The sequence below is a fragment of the Sinocyclocheilus rhinocerous genome, unplaced genomic scaffold (genome assembly GCF_001515625.1).
Source record: "Sinocyclocheilus rhinocerous isolate Xijiao unplaced genomic scaffold, SAMN03320098_v1.1 scaffold1596, whole genome shotgun sequence".
Lineage (NCBI taxonomy): Eukaryota > Metazoa > Chordata > Actinopteri > Cypriniformes > Cyprinidae > Sinocyclocheilus > Sinocyclocheilus rhinocerous.
The window spans coordinates 233,737-254,151 of NW_015658739.1; the positions used below are offsets into that span (position 1 = coordinate 233,737).

Genomic DNA, 20,415 nt, shown 5'->3' on the forward strand with positions numbered 1-20,415 from the left:
AATGGTCTCCTCACCGGCCTTCCCAAGAAGACCATTAGACAGCTGCAGCTCATCCAGAACGCTGCTGCCAGAATTCTGACTAGAACCAGAAAATCTGAGCAATGTGCTATATAAATAAACTTGCCTGGCCTTGCCTTACACCGGCACCGTCTACAACTACAACACCACCACCAACCACAATCACAACACCACCTACACCAATACCAACTACAACTACAACACCGCCTACACCAGCACAGACTACAGCTATAACACCACCTACAACGGCACAGACTACTACTACTACAACAACACCACCTAAACTAGCATCGACTACAACACCAAATACACCAGCAACGACTACAACTACAACAACACCTACACCACCACCACCAACTACAACTACTACACCACCTACATCGACTACTACTACTACTACAACACCTACACCAGCACCAACTTCAACTACAACACCACCTACTCCAGCACCAACTACAACTACCACATCACCTACACCACTGACTGCCAGGACTACAACTACAGTCAGTCCAGCAACATGTGAGGCAAAATCCTGAATATTTAAATGTAATATTGCAGTAGTAACTAACTCTAAACTTGTACGTGATTAAACATGCAGTTTAATTCCACTAGAGAAAAACATCCATGCACAGAAATATTTCCTTGTTCTTGTTGTGTATAAACCATGTCTTGCTCAGACAGAGCTCTGTGGCTCTTTATCAACGTTTAACTCTCTAATGTCAGTTACTACAGAGAATAGTGACCTCAGTGATGTGACCGACATCCTAGAAACTACACAGCCTGGAGAGACCAATGTGACAAATACAATAACGACGACAACTCAGGCTCCCGTGTGTGAGTGTTTTGTGTGTGTGTGTGTGTGTGTGTGATTAATTGACTGTGCCAATTGCATATATTATTTTGTATGAAATTACATGAACTGATGTGTTTGATGTTTCTGTCATAGATGGTAATTGTGTGAATCCAGATCTGTGCTGCTCTGGAAGGAATGACTCCTGTCACCGTTTGAATTGTTTTTGTGATGTTGCTTGTCTGAGATTAAAAGACTGCTGCCCTGATTTCAAACCCACCTGCCTCACAGGTATTCAGAAATATCCATACTGAATGTGGAAAATGGATTAATCTGTGCTGAAATCAATCCCTTACTGTAATTTACATTCTAATGTATGAAAACTTATAATAATAATATATATTATTAAAATATAATAATATACTTTATCTGCACCTCTGTCCCATTTTTTAGTCAATAACACCACCAACGACACAAAACCAAATACTTTGCCACTGACAGGTATATTTACTACTCCTTTATTTTATTTATATTATATTTATCAAGTTAGAAGCTGTTCACACAAAACGCATTTTGCTTTTAAAAAATGTGTTATGTCTCGTGATGCGTTTTTGAAAACTTTTAGATTAATGGTGTGCTTATGCACAATATGGTGAAAAAGCAGTGAGAAGGAAGATCATACTATTTTACTGAGCTTTGAATTTCATCCAGCATCTTTATTCAAAAAAGGTTTGTTTGAACAGAGTTTAAATGTTACATTATCAATCCACTTTATTGTTCAATGATTTGATGTAAATTTGATGTAAAATATTGCATTTACCTTTTGAGGGCAACTTTTATTAAATAAAAATAATTTGTATTTACAGTTCTATTCTCAGTGGTGGTATCCTGGTGTCCTTTTTCATCACATTTGCCTATTTGTTCACCATATATGAAATGTTTATTTTTTTTTACATAATTTATAAATACTTTTTAATTTTATAATTGAACAACTACTACAGTTTTTATATTATATTATATATAAAATTATATTTTTTTGTTTGTTTTTGTTTTCATTTTAAAAGTAGTTGTTTTTATTTATTTAAGTTTTACTTATTTTAATACTTTAACTTAAACTAAATGAACATAAAAAATATTTTCTTGGAAATTAGCCTGAAATTAAGTTTTTTTTTTTCGTTTTTTTTTCAGCTAATATTTATTTTAAGTAATTATTTAAGGATTTGGTTTAATTGTAGTTAACGATAATAACCCTACTTCTCATAAAATATTAAGTATTTACAATAAGGTTTTTCTTAAAAGGCAACATTCAATTTCATCCAAACACCTGAAACATCAAACACCTTCTGTGTGCTAGTGTCTTTAGCAAGCTTGAATAAGTGAGTGTACTGAGGATTGACGTGTCATCTGCACTGCTCCTATAGGGACGTGTTCACATCCGACTCTGTGCTGCAATGGCTTGAACTACAGCTGTTTCAGAGGCTGTTTTTGTGATGAGGCCTGCAAACAGCTCAACGACTGCTGTCCCGACCTCAACAGCACCTGCAGTAAGAACCCACATACACAGATACAGAGATGTTTATGCTTTGTTTATTAAGAAGCACTCTTTGAGCTGAAGTATGTTGAGAGATTGAGAAGATTGTTTTAGTCTGTTCCTGGTTTAATTGTTTCATTCTACTCAGTGTCAGAGTAATCAGTATTGTATTTATTGCATGATGAATCCTGAGTCCTCTTAAATACTACAACATACATAGTATCTGCCACTTCCTCCATAGATTTCACTACCCCAACTACAGCTCCATCCTTCATCTCCACCCTTCAACTCCACTACAGCTCCACCCTTCAACTCCACTACAGCTCCTCCCTTCAGCTCCACCCTTCAACTCCACTACAGCTCCTCCCTTCAACTCCACTACAGCTCCACCCTTCAACTCTGGATCTAGCCAGGAGTTCATCTTTTTGGAAGTTCAAGTAAATAAAGTTTATTTTAGTATGTATATATATTTAGATAGCCAAGACAACACGGGTGTGTGTATGTGTGTGTATACATAATGCAGTGTATTTGAACTTACTGAGTGCTGTGATGTTTGGGTATTTCACAGATGTTCTGACGTTACTCACTAATCTGGAGGTGGAGGTTTTGGCCGAGGAGTCGTCCACTGAAGAAGAGCGTCAGGCTGCACTGCTTCAGGTGAGAGGAGCGTTTCTGACTGTTTGACTGCGTCCAGTTCACATACTTGCACTACATGCTAAATGTACCGGTACTTTGCTGGTGATGGGAAACTACACATTTTAAGTTTGTAAGTGTTTTAAAGTTAAAAAAGCACTGGGGTCTAGCAAAATTAATGAAACTCAAAAAAGCTGCTTTTGTAGCTTCAGCCTCACAGTTGTTCTACAGTCGAGTTTAACAGGTGTGGCGTCCCTTTTAGACCCCAAAGTGATTCTATTGGCTGAAATAACTTTTATAGTGTTTCTATTCTGTGCCTTATTAGAAATCCTCCATTATTGCTTGTTGTTCTAAACCATAAAAGTACATCAATTAACATAGTTTACATTATATCACACAATATAACTGCAGTAGCATTTACAGTAGTTTAAATTTTATGAATGTAAACATAGATGTGGTTGGTGCCAGAGTAACATATATCCTCATACAATCTGATACTTGTGTAGAATTGTATGAGGATATATGTTTATTATTATACTTGTGATATTACAAAGGAAAGGTCCAAACTATATGAAATATACCATAATATATGTAGTACTCATAAATTATGAATTATTCTTAATTATTCTCATCTTGAATACTATGCATTATGGACAGTGTCTGAATTGAGACAACTTCTGGACCTCCCTTTCTCATCTCAGAGTTTCTTAAGAGCGAATGATACTGGCATCTACTCTTTTGATGTCACGAGAATTGAGTACATTTATCACCATGTGATTGAGTCAGAAATCAGCTGAGAGGAACAGACATGAATAAATCCTCATTGATGCAGAACTTTTACTATTTTAATAATTTAACTAGTTATAATTTATCATAAATATTTCCCCTTTGAGCTAATTTGCTACAGCTGACAATACTTATGTAAAAAAAAAAGTGCTTTAAACCCTCTATGGCAGGAATTTTTATTTTGGGTGGAAAAAAATATTTCATCCCATTTTTGGGGAGCTTGGGGTTCCCTGATAATATATCCATCACAAAACACAGTTTTAGTGTATGAATAAAAATAAAATAAGTCTTTAAACAATCAAACATTCTTCTTTACATACTAATGCACATGCATATATTGTTTAAAAAGTGATATTTATCTTACCATTGCATTTTCTGTAAAGCTGCTTTGAAACAATGTGTATTGTGAAATGTATATGTATATTTTTTATTAAAAAAAAAATTTTAAAGGGGCGCTGAGAGGTCCAAAAATGCCATGGAGGGATAGTCTTAAACATGCAAGCCTTGTAGTTACATAAAGCAAACTATGGAAAGAATGTGCAAATAAACATCAGGTTTATTATCTGTTCTAATGGATTTCCTTGTTCCTCATTCATTTGCGCTGAAGGGAAACCCCTGCTGTTGACCTTCTTGATATTTGAGACTCCGGTTTGTTGAATTCTGTTGAATTTCATGATCATCAGTGGTCAGTGCTTTAAGTCTGCTTTAAAATTTCAGTCTGAAGCTGGAGCTTTAAGTCTAAAGGTTTTAAGTAGTTACAAGACTTATTTAATACTACAGCTACAGCTCCACCAAGTACTTACAATACATATTTTTGCCCAGTCCCAAAATGTTAGCCGATATAAATAAAACAATTATGATTGACAAGCATTACAAAGTAGAAGCGATGAGTAGCACATTCCAAAGTGTCTTCACTTACTAATATTTATACTATTAAAAAGCAAACTGAGCGTCCTGTTGATTGTCAATCCTGGAAGCATTTTGGCAACAACCTTCATCAGGTATTCTTACAGCATCGTAAAATAATCCAGTATTTCAGGATCTCTGATAAATCAGATTTTGATGTATTTGTCTCTGATGTAAGTGTGATGTCAGGTGGCAGGACAGACACGTGATGGGTTAAAAGGAAACGATCCGGTGCACAGCGATAACATCACAGGCAGAGGTCTGAGTCTGACACACTCTGAATCTGTAGGATGGCTCCCACTGTTCTTCTGATCGGCTGTCTGCTCGCCACAATCAGCTGCTTAACCACAGATAACATTCACATCAGCTGCACTGTAATCTGTGTCAGTTTTCATTTACGGAATTAGTTCCACTGACTGGCTACGGATACTACAACTACCACATCAATTACCTCCTACTACAACACCACCTACACCAGCACTAACTACAACTACAACACCACCACCAACAGCACCAACTACCACAACTACAGTCCATCCATCAAACCTGAATATTAAAATGTTACATTACAATGCTCACTTTAAACTTCTCAAACTTCTGTTATATTGGATATTCGATTGTATAAAAATCTGTTATATTGTACATCACATTCCTATAACTTCAATATGATTTACAAATGTGTGCAGTCAGTGTAATTCCATTAGTGTAAAACATCCACATTCATGCACAGCCTTGTCTTTTCAAGTGGTGTTTAAGACGGAGCTCTATGGCTTCATACTGAGCTGTCATCAACACATCTCTTCATTAGTAAGAGATTTTCAGTTTTAGTTTAGCAAGTTTGAAAAACAGTTGTCTTATGTAGGAAATTTGAGCTTTTTGTTGTAGTTATTAGACTTGAAGTATTGATACAGACGATTTCGATTCACAAGCTTACTGTGTGTATGTAATAACAAAATAGGTAATTATTTTATAATCGCAGCATTTTATCTCACAAATCTTTGACTTTTCTCATAATTGCAGTTCTGATTTTATTTTTCTTGGGATTGTGAGAAAAATTTCCAAATCGGAGATAAAAACTCTCAATTACTTTATTTATTTTTACTATGTGGCCAAAACAAGCTTTCATAGTATACAAGCATTTGCATTATATTTAGTGATATACATCTTTCCAGAGGTGTGGGCACTTGAATAATTTTACTAATGTAAATGTAACGGTCTGTGACACAAGCTGCTTTACTTGCAGCCGATTGAACAATTACATCAGAGATACATTCTGATGTTCATTTTTGTTTATTTCGTTCTATAGTATAACTTGTAGTAAAGATGAAGAGATGTTCAGTTGACGTCCGGAGTCAATTACTGTCACGATCTCCAGCTGGAGTGTCCATGAGCTCCTCTAGAGGGACTCCATCCCAGACCTTTGCCACTGTATCCCGGACTCCATTTCCCATAACACCCTCTGCCTAGGAACTGATTGCATGCACACCTGTTTCCTGTCAGTAGGACTATTTAAGCAGCACACAAACACGCTCACATTGGGAAGTCTTGTTTAGCTGTTTGCAGACATTACTGAGTGTTTTCCATGTTTACATTGCCTTGTTTTTAGCCTTGTCTTGTTTATACCTTGTCTTGCCTTGCCTGTGTTTTGGACCTTGGACTGTTTTATTGTTTTTGTGATGGTTTGCTGCCTGCCCTGGCCATTGCCTGTTTTTGGATTACTCTTTGGGTGCGTCTCAATCAGCTCCCTAGCTCCCGAGCTTGTGGATCAGTAGATCGTGTACACGAATTCGGGCACTGGTTAGTTCCCTGACTCACTGCACGTTGGGACAGTGATCACTCGAATTCCAGTGACATGATTACGTACAACGTCAACGGACAACATAGTAGAACGTCATCACTGGAATTAATAAACAACAGACAGGACCGATCTCTTTTTGATATTTAATTAGATGTGTTCAATTCCTGTCTAGCGATGTGTGTTTATGTTGTTATATACTAAAAAACGGTTTGTCTTTTCAAATCTTCGATCGCGAGTCATAATATTTATCGAGTTGGCTCGTGTGGTTTATGTTTCGCGCTTCAGAAATGTGATGTTATTTCCAGTAAGGGAGCATAGTGAGTGCCTATGCTCCCTAGTTTTTGCAGTGCATTGTGGGATTTTTCAGGGAGCGAACGTTCCAGTGCACTGGAAGGATTTCACGATTGAGACAGCCCTTAAAATGGCCGACTCCCTGATCAGTGCCCTTACTACTAAACAAGGGAGCTGATGGAGACGCGCCCTTTGTCACGCCTCGGATACTGTTGTTTGCTGGTATTGGACCCTGCCTGTTTTGACCAAGATCTGTTTTAATAAAAGCTTGCATCTGGATCTTCATTGTCACGCCCATCTGTTACAATTACAGTAAAGCTTTCTCACTGTCACACATGATTAAACTAAACGTTTTGTTTGATTTGTGATAACATTGACATAATTGGAAAGCTGATACTTTATCAAAAGTATCAAAACGCAACTTTTTGGGGTTTATTGGATGGGAGGCACGATAAAGTTAATTTTGTTTACTTATCTCGTACTTAGGATTTACAAATCAAGATCATTAGAATCAAGATTGCGATTAACCACAACATCTATATTTTTGCTCAGCCCTAGAATCAATTAATGTGCATGTTAGCCACATGTTTGCTCTCTGATTTTACAGTAGTGACTAGTCAAACTAGTAATGTGACCTCCATCCCTGTAACCACACGACCTGGAGTGACCAATGCAACTACCACTCAAACTCCTCTCCGTGAGTGTTTCCTTCATGTATATGTACAATAAATCACACTGTATTCAGTGTCACATAATCCTAATATGCTGATTTGCTGCTCAAGAAACATTTCTGATTATTATCTGTAATAAACTGTGATTTGATGAATATATATTTTCTGGTATTTGTGTGACAAATTTCCTGTTTCACTGTAGTGATGTTTTTCTGACAGGTGGAAGTTGTGCGAGTCCAGATCTGTGCTGCTCTGGATATAATAGCAGCTGTCACCGCTTGAATTGTTTTTGTGATGTTGCTTGTCTGAGATTAAATGACTGCTGCCCTGATTTCAAACCCACCTGCCTCACAGGTATTCAGAAATATTCAGGAGTGACACAAGTTGCAGTAATCAGATTGTGTTCTACTCTGTACTACATGATTAATGTACTTTACTGTGATCAAGTGCTCTTTAAGGAGAGAGAAAAAAATAGTGCACATATACTAAGAAACTTATTAATCTTCACCTCTTTCACTTTTATAGTAAAAACAGCACAAAACCAAACAACACTGCCACTAACTGGTTTGTTTTATACTTATTTTTTTCTATAATTATTCTATATCACGTGAGTCTGTATTATTATTTTGAGTTCTCTAGTTCTTTAAATCTCCATTGGATGTCAAATGTTGCATGAATGTCTTGGTAACTGAAAATTACAATAATTTTAAAATTATTCATGAGATTGTTAGCAGCATCTGCATTTGCAGTCTTATTTTCAGTCATTATCAGTGAGTTTCCACCACATTTCACTAAATAATTTATTTTTGGGGATCAAACAATGTGTCACAAAAACTGTAAAAGAAAGTGTTACCAATACTTCTCATTAAAAAAAATATATGTTTGGTTACAAGAAGGTTTTTCATAAAAAGAAAAGAACAGATCTGAAACTTCAAATATTGACAATATTAATAAATGCATTTAGTTTTCATAGTACGTATGTTAGGATAACGTTACTTAGGGTGCGTCTCAATCAGCTCCCTAGGTAGTGAATCAGTATTGTGTACACAAATCCAGGCACTGGTAAGGACTGAACAACAGCAGAAATTATATTTTTCTGACATTATTGTTTTAATGTTATTTAAAGTATATAAATACTTTGTTACATATGCCAGTAAATGAATGATAAATGTTAGTTGATTATGTTCACTACCTGTTTAGTGATGTACGTTTATGCTGAAAAATAATTAAATAATGGTTGGTTGGTTTAAAACATCTATTGCATCACATGATGTGCATTGATTTATATTTTGTCCTTCAACATTTCTGTAAAAGGAACATACAGAGCATCAATGTTCCCTGGTTTTTACTATGCATTGTGGGACTTTTTAGGGAGGGAACGTTTCAGTGGACTGCAATATGGCAAGCCGTTTAACATTTAATCCTTAAAATGCACTACTTTTTTAGCTACTAGTATCTATTTCATTAGGTACTAGTACTTATTCATAAGACACTAGTGCTATAGTGCATATTCTTTAGGTATTAGTACCTTTTTAAAAGATACTAGTACTTATTCATTAGATACCATTCTGTCCTTCGTTGTTACATGCACTGCAGTCAGAATCACTGTAATCAATTTTGTATTTATTGCCAGATGATTCCTGAATCCTCTCAGATAAAACATGCACTGCATCTGTGACTTTCTCTATAGTTTTCAATAGCACAACTGCAGCTCCACCCAAAGGTAATTAGGGCCCGAGCACTGATGGTGCTCCTCCGTTTATTCATTGTGTGTGTATATAAATGTGTAGGTCACGTTTCACCATCACTGTTGCAACTAAAGGGCAGTGAAACCTGAAATCACTAATACGTGTTTTGTTATTTTGCATATTTTCTCACAGTACTCACTGTTCTGGAGGTGAAAGTGAAGACGTTGTTGACTGAAGAAGAGCGTCAGGCTGCACTGCTTCAGCGTTTCTGACTGTTTTATTGTGTCCAGTTCACATACTTGCACGACATGCTAAACGTGCTTAGTTTTAGGTATGTAAAAGAAAGGACGCCAGTACTATAAAACAAATCACTAGCATCAAGCCTCAGCCTCACAGTCGTTGTACAATCGAGATGATAGTGAACAGGTGGGGCGTCACAACTCTTTTAGTTTCTATTGGCTGAAATAACTTTTTTAGGGTGTCTATTCTGTGCCTGATCAGAAATCCTCCATTATTGCTTCTTGTTCTGAACCATGAAAATAAATCTTCTGTGTGAATTGAGACACAGCTTTATTGTGCTCTTCTTCTTCTGAAACTGCTGTTTTCTCACTTCCTGTCATCTTTTTCTCCCCCTCAGGTTGGCACTGTGCTGGAGAAGTTGTTAAGAGAGAATAATACTGACATCTACTCTTTTAAAGTCACGAAAATTAAACGGGTATCACAATAGGATTGAGTCAGAAATCAGAGAGAGGAACAGACATGAATAAGTGCATGAATAAAACTTTTACTATTTTATATATGTGGATGGTTCAACAAAAATGCGTGTTTCTGTGTATGTGTGAATTATACTAAGAATGTGTAAGCAAACCCCAGATTTATTGCTTATATGCTCTAATGTAGTTCTTCTGTGGAAGGGAATCTGCTGCTGCTGCTGCTTTAACATTGTCTTCATTTCTCTGTTTTTGAGATTTGTGTATGATGATCGCACTGAAATTATGAGGAAGAGCTCTTATGAACCCAGACAGAAAACAAACACAAGCAAACAACTAAAACTGTCATTCTGTTGGGTTTTGTGATCGTCAGTGCTCAGTGTGTTTGCTGCTGCATGACTTAGTTTGTTCAGTAAATGTTGCATGAATAATTTCTCTGAGAACTGAGCAACGGTTTCTGAGTTTTTCTGGGAAATATGGAGACCAATTACCAGATTTTGTCAGAGTTTGGCCTCCACTGTCCTCTGAAACCCATTCAACTATGAGAAGAGAATCTTATTTTAGACCAGACTGCTTCATCAGGACCAGACACCAGTGTGAGACGGCTTTATAAAATCATTTTTAATCACCCACGGTTTCAGTTAGTTCAGACTTTTTAGGACATTCTCCCAGACTTACAGAGCATGCTTTCATTTAAGGAAATAAACACAAGGAAATGAGCTTTTGCTGCAAGACTCCTGAAATGACTCTTATTTTGTAACTCTCTCTCAGTTTTTCCTGAAATCACTCACCCGTTATCCAGTTTGACTAAATAGACTTGCTGAAAAAAAAAATCTTAAGTATTTTTCATATAGAAGACAAACAAGTTTCCATTTCACGATTTATAAAAAGTCATGCAAAAATAATTACCGTATAAAAACAAATAACAATAATTTAGCACTAGCTGCTTGTGTGTATAAAAGTGTATAAAAGATGTTAAATATTAACTTACTATGCATCCCAACATCTAAAGTCCGTAATAATATTAGATCTGGGTTGCCAAAGACATTTTGCAGTCAAACAAGTCGTATTAAATACAGTCAAATGAATGTGTTTGGAGCAAAGCAACAACACTGACCACCAAAATGAACGTCCCTCTGACCCAGCAGATGTTTAGTGTTAAAAATAACTATGATTTAATGCCATGACAAGCATTAATAAGCGTCGCATAACATTCAAAAGTGCCATCAGTCGCTCGCTGACATCTTCACTATTTAAAAACAAAGCAAGCATGTCTCTAAATACATTATCATTTTAAAACATGCCCAACATCTTCCGTAATAATATTAGATCTGGGTTGCCAAAGACATTTTGCAGTCAAACAAGTCGTATTAAATACAGTCAAATGAATGTGTTTGGAGCAACGCAGCAACACTGACCACCAAAATGAACGTCCCTCTGACCCAGCAGATGTTTAGTGTTAAAAATAACTATGATTTAATGTCATGACAAGCATTAATAAGCGTCGCATAACATTCAAAAGTGCCATCAGTCGCTCGCTTACATCTTCACTATTTAAAAACAAAGCAGAAGTGTCTCTAAATACATTATCATTTTAAAACATGAAGTACTTTTAAAAGATCTTGTGCATGAGAGTTTGCACTTTTGCACCCTTTCTCATGTTGAAGGGTGAAAATTGAAGGCCACGTTGTGTGTTGTATATTAAAAACGGTCCTTGGATTCAGATTTCTTGTCCTGTGTGCAACATGACCGGCAATGACCGACTCACAGCATCAGTCTCGCATTCCCACGTCTCCTCCTTAAATGCCACTCAAACCCACAGCAGGTCAAATGTAGAGTCCAGTAGGCGTGAAGCTCAGTGAATGCGAGCCGTTTTCCCCATCACCTTATTTTATGTACCCGACAGTGGCTGTATTTTGTGTGAATGATGTTCGTTCGTGTCTCAGTTCGCTCTCATCTTGCTGGAGATCCAGTTTGTGTAGTTTGTGACACGCGTGTAAACGCCAGGCGTGTCTTTCTTCCCGCAGCCGTCGCCCCAGCTGATCAAACCCATCAGAGTCATCCTGCCGTTTTTTTTACACACCAGAGGGCCGCCGGAATCCCCCTGAAGAACGAGCAGGAGAAACCGATCAATAAAGATGCAGAAATCACTCATGTAATGCAAACAGAGAGGCTGAATGTGTTGTCACCTTGCAGGCGTCGTCCAGGCCACGCGTGTCTCCGGCGCACACCATGTTTGGAGTGACCAGACGGCCTGACAGCTTCTCTGGCAGATGCTTTCACTTATTTTACATTTTTTTTATTTTACATTTTTTTTACTGCACTTGCAGATGCTTTCACTTATTTTACATTTTTTTTACTGCACTTGCAGATGCTTTCCCTTTTTTTTCTTTTTTTTTTTTTTTACTGCCCTTGCAGATGCTTTCCCTTTTTTTTCTTTTTTTTTTTTTTTACTGCCCTTGCAGATGCTTTCCCTTTTTTTTCTTTTTTTTTTTTTTTACTGCCCTTGCAGATGCTTTCCCTTTTTTTTCTTTTTTTTTTTTTTTACTGCCCTTGCAGATGCTTTCCCTTTTTTTTCTTTTTTTTTTTTTTTACTGCCCTTGCAGATGCTTTCCCTTTTTTTTCTTTTTTTTTTTTTTTACTGCCCTTGCAGATGCTTTCCCTTTTTTTTCTTTTTTTTTTTTTTTACTGCCCTTGCAGATGCTTTCCCTTTTTTTTCTTTTTTTTTTTTTTTACTGCCCTTGCAGATGCTTTCCCTTTTTTTTCTTTTTTTTTTTTTTTACTGCCCTTGCAGATGCTTTCCCTTTTTTTTCTTTTTTTTTTTTTTTACTGCCCTTGCAGATGCTTTCCCTTTTTTTTCTTTTTTTTTTTTTTTACTGCACTGGCAGATGCTTTCACTTATTTTTATTTTTATTTTATTTTTAAATTTTTTACTGCACTGGCAGATGCTTTCACTTATTTTTATTTTTATTTTATTTTTAAATTTTTTACTGCACTGGCAGATGCTTTCACTTATTTGTATTTTTTATTTTATTTATTTATTTATTTATTTTTACTGCACTGGCAGATGCTTTGTGAAACAATCCGCAAGTGTGGTAAGAAAAAAAATACACTCATATTAAAGACAGTCTATGAAAACAAGTCTGAATTTCTTTTGCAGTTTTTTCTCTGTTTTTGCAGTGAGCTATGTACGTCTGATAATGAATCTTACACTCTTCCTCTTTTCCGTAACCAGAGATCTCACACTCCGTCCAATCCGGTAAAGCCAGGTTTGGTTCTGGTAAACATGCAGGCAGAACTTCTGGAGAGTGAAGGGCACAGATACCGAACTCGCTCTTCAACTTGAGCAGAGCTGAAGACATGAGGAACACGACAGGAAATCACTTACAACTCAAGTGACATTTAAAACCTCATAAATACTGAAATGATGATCAAGTCACATGCTAATATACTCTATTGGTATGTGCTACTCTTTCTTATATTCTACTGTTACAAATAAAATCAGAGAAATTCCACATTTCATAAACAAACATTATCAAAACTTCTTTTAGGATTAGGCAATAGATTGTATTTCTAAAGTCTGAATTATAATATTAAATAAATGTACACTACCATTCAAAAGTCATTCAGTAAGATTTTACTCAAATTACCTGTATTCATCAAGGATGCATTAAACTGATCAAAAGTGACAGTAAAGACATTTATAATGTTACAGAAGATTTCTATTTCAAATAAATGCTGTTCTTTTACAAATCAAAGAATCCTGAAAAATTAAATATATTGTGGTTTTCACAAAAATATTGGGCAGCGCAACTGTTTTCAACATTGATAATAATCAAAAATCAGCATATTAGAATGATTTCTGAAGGATCATGTGACACTGAAGACTGGAGTAATGATGCTGAAAATTCAGCTTTGATCACAGAAATAAATTACATTTTACAATATATTCACATAGAAAACAGCTATTTTAACTTGTAATAATATTTCACATTTTTACTGTTTTTACTGTATTTTTGAGCAAATAAATGCAGCCTTGGTGAGCAGAAGAGACTTCTTTCAAAATGTAAAAAAATCTTACTGACTCTAAACTTTTGAATGATAGTATATATACAAAATGCAAAATATATAAAATTTTGAAACATAATAACAGTGGCCAGGACAGCAGCTGACTGTGAGCTGATGATCTTGATAATCCTCCAGATCTGTTTTCTGTGTGTAAGAGTGCAGAATGGATTCTAGTGGAGTGTGTGTGATTTGTCAGTGAATGATTTGAAGTCTCACCGATATCATTGTCATACGTCTCGTCGTCGTACTGCTCATGAATCCAGTATTTCTCCACGTCAAAGATCTGCTCGCTGCTGGAGTTCTGAAGCCTGAAGGTTCGGCCCAGAACCACTCGAAGACGCTTCTCGTCAAATCTGAACACAGATTACAGAAGACATATTTTTAAAAATCGTTGTCTTGTTTTCAGTAAAATTATTTCAACATCTTTAAAACCACATAAATTCCACTTTGTCCTATGATAGGGTTTCTGAAGGTAAATTTAAAACTTCAAGACCAAGTAAAGAATATTTAAGGAAACAAAATACATTAGTACCTTCTCTAAATGTAAAAGTTTACACAATGAGTTGCATTAGCAACACTTTAAAAGTTTAAAAATGCATTTTCAACTGATCTCCATTATTTTTTAAATCAAATTTATCAAAATGAAGTGAGTTTATTCTTAAAACAAGAACAAATATCTGCCAGTGGAATCTGAAAAATCAACTTAATTAAAAGGGAGGCTTTCATATACCCTATTGATATTATATTTGTTCTTGTTTTAAGCATAAACTCATTTCATTTTGATTTTTCAATCTTTTAAGTTTGCATCTCAAGTTAATTATGTTTCGATATTTAAATTAGAAAACAAAAATACGGAGGAAGATGTTCGTAGTTTTTATTATTTTTTATTCCAATTTTAGTTTTAGTTATTTTAGTACATCAAGTTAAACTAATTTAAAACGAGATGCTGCCTTGGCAACTAGCTGAAATAAAAAGTTTTTTAGATTTTATTTTATGTCAGTTAACGATTATTTCAAGTAACATAATAGTTTTTTTATGGTTTTAATTGTAGTTTTAGTTGTGTTATCTATAATAAGCCTGGTTCAAATAATGTACCTTAAATGTTGATTCATAGAAATGTTTTTTTTGACGTGCAATGTCTCAAGCAGTGAAAATCAAGATAAACGATGGTGATTCAGCACATATCCATCAGATTGTGATCAGCAGGTTGCATGAATGATTTTTTTGATTCTTGACGTCATGATGGAGGAAATAAGATTTGTGAAACACACACCTCTCCTGGAAGCAGTGAGCAGCGGAGAGGATCCAGCAGGAGTCGATGAGGACGCCGCCGCACAGAAAGTTGTATGATTTGGCGCGTGGCAGATAGACGGTGATGGCAGCCTGCCACGGCTGCTCTCGGATATCACTGACCTGACCTCCACGAATCCTGAACATGGGCAGAGAGTTTGAAGGAGCTTCAGTGCGCTGCCCGCAGGAGCCTGAGCACGAGAGATAATGAGGAAAAACTCATAGAGATCAGAATCACAGAATCACACAGACTCTTTTCATGCCACTCGTTTTCTTTATGAAATGTGAAAGTCTCGGTGTCTTTCACCGTCTCACCTTGATTGTTGGTGGTTATAGGGGCTCGTGGTCCGAGTGTGGTGATTGATGGAGTTTTCCTCGCTGTGGAAGAAGACAAATATGGTTAAAAAGCACCCACACAGTTTTACAAAAATAAATGTGTCAGGGCCGATTTACAGTAAATAGAACTGATGAAAACACAAAGCAAAATTACTAAAACTTTAAAATTAAAATACTAAATAAAACAGAATTACAAAAATAGAATCTCTCTGATACCAAAATAAAAATGAAAACTATAGATATATTTTTAAAAAACGAATAGAACTGATGAAAACACACAACAAAATTACTAAAACTTTAAAATTAAAATACTAAATAAAACAGAATTACAAAAATAGAATCTCTCTGATACCAAAATAAAAACAAAAACTAGATATATTTAAAAAAACGAATAGAACTGATGAAAACACACAACAAAATTACTAAAACTTTAAAATTAAAATACTAAATAAAACAGAATTACAAAAATAGAATCTCTCTGATGAATTAAAAAAAATAGAATCTCTCTGATGCCAAAATAAAAACTAAAACTAGATATATTAAAAAAAACGAATAGAACTGATGAAAACACACAACAAAATTACTAAAACTTTAAAATTAAAATACTAAATTAAACAGAATTTTAAAAAAAATAGAATCTCTCTGATACCAAAATAAAAACTAAAACTATAGATATTTATATTAAAAAAAACTAATAGAACTGATGAAAACACACAACAAAATTACTAAAACTTTAAAATTAAAATACTAAATTAAACAGAATTTTAAAAAAAATAGAATCTCTCTGATACCAAAATAAAAACTAAAACTATAGATATTTATATTAAAAAAAACTAATAGAACTGATGAAAACACACAACAAAATTACTAAAACTTTAAAATTAAAATACTAAATTAAACAGAATTTTAAAAAAAATAGAATCTCTCTGATACCAAAATAAAAACTAAAACTATAGATATTTATATTAAAAAAAACTAATAGAACTGATGAAAACACACAACAAAATTACTAAAACTTTAAAATTAAAATACTAAATTAAACAGAATTTTAAAAAAAATAGAATCTCTCTGATACCAAAATAACATTAATTTCAAATCCTCAAGCTTTTATTTTGGTGGAATACGTCCGTAAAGCTGTAAACTTGTCTCCTCAAAAGTAGTGGAAATGATACAAATGAGAACCCTTGTGCGGGGAAATCTTACATTACTCTAAGACTGAACAGTGAAGCGCATCAGTTAGTCATGTGCTCATAGATCAGTGACTAATAATGTCACGGCAGCAGTGCAGACTTACGGCACTTAGGGACGTCACAGAGCTCCCAGGTCAACTGAGACCCTTTATAGACGTGACACCAGGGGCCGAGGTCACCATCCGGGTTCCTGTGAGGGAAAACAGCCAGAGAGTTAGAGATGAAGTGTGGAGACCTGATTTCTGATGCACACTGAGGATGAGACTTTACAGTGTTTTTACCACACTTAAAGAATTTTAAAAGCTACTTCTGGGCATAACTGGCTAGGAAGTGCATAGTGAATGGTTCTAAATGACTAATGTACCATGATATTTACGACACTCCAAAGTAGAAGACTAAAGAATTCCACAGAATTAGCATGTTACATATTAAAAAAAAAAAGCATTTAATACTTTTTTGTTAGTGAACACACAGCCTTTCACAACAGCAAGACGATAAAATGCACCAGTATTCAATTGTTCAGTCGAAATTTTAAAACAAAGACAAAAATTGGCAAGAAATATTTTCATTGTCGAACGGTCACTTTTGTGTCCGAAAGCATGAAAGGTTAGTTAGAAAGAATGCAAACAAACAGGATGAATTTTTGTGTAATAATATTTCAATTATACGTAAGCTCTATTTACACAAATGTACATTTTTTAAAGTTGCTCCAAGTTTTGTGCCATTTAAAAATGAATTTATAATTTAAATCCTTAAAAGCTGCTGAAAAAAGGAATGCCTTAAAAATCTCTCTCTCTCTATATATATATATATATGTGTGGGTGTGTGTGTGTGTGTGTGTAATTCATTGAGAATAATCCGCTTGCAATAATACGGATGTCAATTGGTTTAATATTTTTTAATCTAATGCAGTGAAATTCATACACTTTTAAATGTGACTTACCACCACTGTACATTATTTAAAAGAAACAGGACCTGTGCTAAACCCTACATATACAAAACACTAACTTCATTGTACCTGCAGAAGTTGTGGCTGCCAATGCCCATCTCTCTGGCGTCGGACCTCCATGCATTGTAGATCTTACGAGACACTGCGGGTGAATCCCACGAAAGACACTTCAAACCGCTGCGTGAGATGGCTTTTGTCCCTCTGTAGGTCTGACCTGATCCCCGTGTGCACTCTAGATAGGGGTCTGAAACGACACAGCTTTAATTAGTACACACTATATGGATATGGATATCTATGTCTGTTGAGTGTTTGTACCGATTATGCAGGTCGGTAAAAAGCAGAACTCCCATGAGATCTGAGCCTTTTTATAAACGTAACACCATGGTTTAGTGTCTCCATCTGGATTCCTGAGGAATAAAACACAACCCAAACATGATTATTATTAATATACTCATCAACAACACAATACAGCTCAATGCATGAAAGCAAAAAGCGTTTTTTTTGGTTTAAAAGCATGGTGAAATCAATTTGCAAATCGCATGGAAGAGCAATATGACATCAGTGTTTAATCTCATGCATTAATGAACAAAGGCTGGAGGAGGAAGTGCATGTGCACCTGCAGTAGTTGTGATTTCCCAGTCCCAGTGTGTTTGCCTCTGGTCTCCTGGCAGTGAATTTCTTCCCTTGGAGTGAGCTGGAATTCCAGTTAATACACTCCAGTCCTGACATGCTCATGCTCCGGGTGCCACGGTAACCCGACCCCTGACCCCTGGAACATCGCTCAGCTGTATCTGAGAGAAAAACAAGAAAACATACCATCAAAATGGGCCTTATTAATGTTGATGTTATCAATTATTGCATGCTTTTGTTGAACGACACATGTATAAGGCCAAAAGGGAATCTCAATGAGGGTGATTGCAACTATAATACTAAAAAGAGTATGTTACACCAATTATACTAATTATACTATATAATTTTACTAGCAACTAATAATACTAAAATATGTTACACAAGTTATACTAATTTGACTAGCAACTAATAATACTAAAATAAGTTACACTAGTTATACTAATTTTACTAGCAACAAATAATACTAAAATAAGTTACACTAGTTATACTAATTTTACTAGCAACTAATAATCCTAAAATGCATAAGTTACACTAGTTGTACTAATTTTACTAACAAATAATAAAAATAGTAAGTTATACTAGTATATACTAGTTATACTATACTAGCAATTGATACTAAAAATAGCAAGCTACACCAGTTACACTAATTTTACTAGCAACTAATAATTCTAAAAATAGTAAGTCACACTAGTTATACCAGTTTTACTAGCAACTAATAAAACTAAAAATAGTAGGTTATATTGGTTATACTAATTTTAATAACAACTAATACTACTAAATCAGTTCATAACTAGCAACTAATACTACAAAAATAGTAAATAATACTAGTTACGCAAATTTTACTAGGAACTAATGATACTAAAAATAGTCAGTTTTATTACTTACGCTAATTTTACTAGCAATTAATGATACTAAAATACTAGTTATACTAGTCACACTAAATTTATTAGCAACTAATGATACTAAAAAAGTAAGTTATACTAACCACACTAGCAACTAATAATACTAAAAATGATAAATTATATTAGTTACACAAAATTTATTAGCAATTAATGATACTAAAAATGTTATACTAGATATACTAATTATACTAGCAACTAATAATACAACAAAATAGTAAGTTATACCAGTTATACTACTTATACTAGCAAATAATAATACAAAAAAAATAGTAAGTTATACTAATATACTAAAATATAGTAAGTTATACAAATTTTTCTAGCAACTAATAATACAAAGCAAAAACAAAATTAAATATAAGTAAAATTAGTATAACTAAAAAAACTCTAAACAGTGATAAACAGCTGTATTTGCTGCAAGGTCAAATGCTGATGGCTTACTGATTTCACACTGTGTTCCTGTAAACCCGGGCGGACACAGGCAGATGAAGTCATTGGAGTAAACAGCTTCTTTACACGTCCCTCCATTATAACACTTAGACACGAAACATTCTGAAAAACAGAATAATAAACACCTGTGTGTCCATTGTGGACTATTTCTGAGTTCAATAAATTACATTTATTTTATTGCTTCGAAATGCTATTCTAAGTGTTCTACGAACATTTGTGGTCTTTCCAAAATATTCGTAATTAATTGGGTGTAAAGTGGTTTTGTATAATAATTACATCATTTTATATTTAGAAATATAACAACTTTTACAACATTAGGATCAATAAACTGTGGTCAAGTCGTAGCACGGATCATACTGTGCCGTAATTGAAAATCACACGTGTTTTTAATTCCAGTGATTTTTTCCGTGACCGCAGGATGAGAATATAGTTTGGATCTGCTTGAGCGAGTGACTCATGGGGAGGGGATGCTCTGGGTAACTCTACACTCAAATTTCAATGGTTTGAATTAAAATAGATGGTGCTGCACAAAAGCTGTGTTTTTCATCCAGCGGACACACACGCACACACAAACACACACACTCTCTCACACACACAAAAGAAATACATAAATATATGTATACATTTTACAATTTATACACACTTATTATTTTATAAATCAAATAATAAATGTTTATTTTTCTTTAAAAAGGTTAGTCTATTATAAAAAGCTGTATGGTAAAGTGTGTGACCACTCACTGGTCACTGGTATCTCATGACAGCGTACTCTTCCTCGTACGGC

General features: G+C 34.8%; 1 pseudogene; it reads right to left on the reverse strand.

Moving 5' to 3' along the window:
- Nucleotides 1-11,141: 11,141 nt before the first annotated feature.
- Nucleotides 11,142-20,409, reverse strand: LOC107722852 (tissue-type plasminogen activator-like; annotated as a pseudogene).
- Between the last annotated feature and the right edge of the window lie 6 nt (nucleotides 20,410-20,415).